The following is a 4,409-nucleotide window of genomic DNA, read 5'->3' on the forward strand; positions in this document are numbered from 1 at the left end:
GTTTCTTGAAGTATTCTCAGTCCCTCTTCTCTAGTCTCTGGTGTGGAAATTAAAAAAAAAATGCGTAAGTGTAGAATTTGAAATGTTATCTAAATCTTTTCCAGAACAATTAAATATATTTTAATTTCTTCTGAAAAGCTTTTTAGGCCAGTACCACATGGTTGTGAATATTAACATGCCATCCAAATAATATAATTGGTTTTAAATACATATTTTCCATTATAAAGGGAAACATCTCTTTTTAAAATAATTTTTTGTTTTTCAATTACAGTTGACATACAATATTATATTAGTTTTAGATATACAACATAGTGATTAGACATTTATGTAATTCACAAAGTGATCATTCCAATAAGTCTAGTACCCATCTGATACCACATACAGTTATTACAGTATTACTGGCTATATTCCCTATGCTGTATACTTTACAATCTCATGACTGTTTTCATCATGCAGTATGGTACCTATTTGCTTTGTTTAACAATGGACAGGTTATTTTGATTTTCTGAATTGTATAAATCATCCCATTCGATTGAATGCCTTATTGATTGAATGACTATCCCATTGATTGTGATCTTACTGGTTATCGAAGCACATTCTTCTGTACCTGGAAACAGGACAGCACAATTACACTAAATTGTTTTAGTGGCCACAGGTGGTGCGTTCCAGCTGACTCAGTGGTCCCGAGACCAGGACAGCACAATTACTCTAAATTGTCCTGACAACTCAGTGGTCGGGAGACTCGAGGGCTCTAGATAATGTGTTTCTATCAATTCAGTGACCCCGAGACCCGAAACTGTAATTAACATGCTCAATTCTGCTTCTGTAATCTGCTTTTTTGAGAGCCAGGTGCCTCATTCCAAACCCTGGGATGTAATCAATACTTTTGTGATTTTTGCCTATATAAGTCTGGTTTTGCCACCATCTTATTGCTATGAGATTTGGGAATGACCCCTCATAGTCCTGGATTGCAATAAACGTGACTCTTTAATTCGACTTCTTGAGGCGTCCTTCTGTGATTCACGAGGTACATTACAACAATCATAATTTTTAAAATCTGGAAGAAAATCTACACATAGAATCCATAATTCTATGATCTGAATGCAATGACCATTACCATTTTGGTATATTTTCTTTTTTTGGAATTTTTATTCTTTATTGATTAAGGTACTGAATATGTGTTTTCATCCACCCATTGCCCCCCCCCCCCCCATTTCCCCCACTCAGGTATATTTTCTTACAGTTGTTTTTTTTTTTTAAACCACATAGCAGTAATCACAAAATATGTAACTTTTGGTTTTTTACCATACAAATATTTTTCTATGTTAAATAATCTTCATAATTTAATTATAAAAGTCTTACCAAAAGTTCAGCTAATGATGTTATTTATACAAGTTGGCCATTATGATTGGACATTGAGGCTTCTAATAAAATATTAAAACAGTGGTTTATATACAATTTAATTGAGTTAAATTATGGATTTTTATTTTGGAACCAGACAGCATGACTATCATTTAGTGGATCTCCTCATATTCTAGAATTCAAATGATTGATTTGGTGCTACTTGTGAAAGGGAAAATCCATAAGACGCTTCTATGCAAATTATATTTTAAAGATGTCACCCTATTAAGAGTAACCTTTCTTTAGCAAATATATAAAAAAGACCTTTGGTGTTCCAATATGATTCATTTTACCATTCTAAACAGCCATCTTCTTATTAAAAACCAATTGACTGACAGTTCCTGGCTTCAGGTACTGTGTTAAAATTCAGATAGATACATTTGGGTTCTTGACAAGACTACATATGGTGAGCCTTTACATATTCATATGTTATATGCCAGAGATTAGTCTGCTTCTGGGCCCTATTGAAGGAAATAGCTATTACTGAGAGAGGTACAGGGAAATAAACATCCAAAGCAAACAACAAATACAAGCTCTCCACACTCCCCCCAATAAAAAACACAGGTGCTCAACTTTATCTTTGTGGGTCTTGGTAGATTCAGCTTTTTAACAGTCACTTATGCCACTTTCACTATATTTATTCTCTTGTGTTAAGCATTATTCTCCCAAGTGTTTATGTCTGCAGTACCTTCTCGGTGCACTTAGAATGCCTGACCCTCAGGGTGCAATAAATAAAACCTCCAAGTTGCTCTTTTTCTCTTTGGAAATGAGACACAGTCCCTGAGTGCTAGGGGCACCTACGAATCTTGGGGCAGTGGGGCAGGGAGTGGAAGAAAAGATGGTTCTGAGGACAGAGCTTTATAGGATACAGAAGGTAGAAGCACAAGGTGCACCTCACCAACTGCAGTCTAACCTTTTCTTCAAAGTCCACTTACATTTTAACTTCAAAAAAGTGTGCACTTAAGTGTATTATATTTTGCTTTTAGGTATTCTGCATGAAATGAGAGAAAGTTAGGCTTCTTTTAAGAAGGACCTTGTGTTGGGCTAAAGTTTTAAGTACCCGCTGGTATATAACTCTAAATGCCCATTCCTAATGGAGGACCAGGCATTTCCTGTCTAATTATAAAGCTGAATCTAACAAGACCCACAAAGATAATGTTGAGCACCTGTGTTTTTTATTGGGGTGGGGGGTGGAGAGCTTGTTTTTGTTGTTTCCTTTGGATGTTTATGTCCCTGTACCTCTCTCAGTAATAGCTATTTCCTTCAATTGTGACACTTGGGGGTGGCGGTGGGGGTGGGGGACGGGAGCTGGGGAGAAAGCAGCACAGAGATTACAGTAGAAGGTGTCCCAGGAGGAAAAGAAGCCACAGTGAAACCAAATGTCATAGAAGAAATCCTTTCGGTATTGTGCTGTGGTTCATTCTTTTTAAATTCACCCACTCTGCTGCCCCCCTCCGCCCCCTCCCCCAAATAAGGTGATCTTCATGTTACAGGACCACTACGTTATTTGTCACAGATTCCTTGTCCTTTCATTTGTCAGTGAAGGCACACGATAGCCATACTTTTGATTGCCATATTTAAAAAGCCTTGTAGAAAGTCACCACCCCCCCCTCCGCCCCCCCCCCCCACACACATTCAGAGGCCATACAGAAAAAATTGAAATAAGGTGAATCTAATGAGGCAACGCTGATGCCTGACAGTGAATTCGTTGAGATATTTTTAAAAGGCGTCCCTAAGAAAAATGTTTTGATAGATTTGTTTCTGATTCCTCTGCGTGGTTCCAGGCCAGGTCTTGGAGCCCGCCCTCGAGGGGAATGTCCGGGACGCGAGCCGGTACCTTCTCGGCCTGGGAATTTCCAATATGCAGAAAAAATCCACAAACCCAGCCCTCGCTGCCCCTCCCGCCCCCTCGCCCCCGCTCTTTGCCCACGCAGCTCCTTTCAGAGGAGGGTTTGCCCGTTTTCTGTATTTCAGAGAACAGTTCCTGCGCTTCCCCGGCTCCGCCCCCGCCCCCCCACCTCCCACAGGACCCCTACCAGCTCTAGAGCCCTATAAAGGGGAGCAGGAGAGGGACTGGCCTCTTGCCATGAGGTCTGGCGCCCAGTTCTTAGAGAAAAGGGCTGCCTAACTGCTGCTGCTTATCATGTAACCTCAAAAGGAAACTAACGTCGTCTTTCTCATGCTCTCACGTACTTGGGTTATTATCGCTGATTACAGCTGGAAACTATTGATTTGCCTTTACGTATTTGTATGGCTTGACTCTTCAAAGGTATATTTTTATTATTTGATATTTAGTATGAAAAGAATCTTAAATGCTAAGCCTTTTTTTTTTTTTTTCCTTTTTCCATTTTCAGTCTTTCCTTTGGAATCACTTTTTGATATCTGGATAAGCATCTTTGTTTTGGGGCAAAATATTGGGGGGGCAGTTTTTTGGGGGGAGAGAAAATCTGGGATGTGTTTGTAATTTGGTAATGGTTATGAGTCATTTCTGTTTGCCTTGAAGGCTCAGGAAGGACTGAGATGCTGTTGGAGGAGATGGATGGGAGAGTGATGAAAGGAGCATAAATCTAACGTAACTATTTATCTAGTCAGTGAGAAAGAACAGTGATACCCCAAGGCAGGAGTCTCCCAAGTTGAGTGTGGGTTTAGAAATATACTTTCTCACCAAGGGTAGGCATAAAACTATTCCTTTATGGGAAAATATACCCGAGAAGGTGGAAATGTTTTATTTTTTAAATATTTTTATTGATTTCAGAGAAGAAGGGAGAGGGAGAGATAGAAACATCAATGATGAGACGACATCATTGATTGGCTGCCTCCTGCACACCCCATACTGGGAATCGAGCCCGCAACCGGGAATTGAATCGTGACCTTCTGGTTCAAGGTCGATGCTCAACCACTGAGCTACACCGGCTGAGCTAGATGGAAATGTTTTATATCACGTTATTAATTCTTATATTACTTCTGTAATATTAAAGACAACTAAAGACCTCACTGAGAATGAGGAA

This window comes from Myotis yumanensis, unplaced genomic scaffold (genome assembly GCF_028538775.1).
Source record: "Myotis yumanensis isolate MYYU_CA2020_CCGP unplaced genomic scaffold, mMyoYum1.0.hap1 SCAF_2, whole genome shotgun sequence".
NCBI classification, from domain to species: Eukaryota; Metazoa; Chordata; class Mammalia; order Chiroptera; family Vespertilionidae; genus Myotis; species Myotis yumanensis.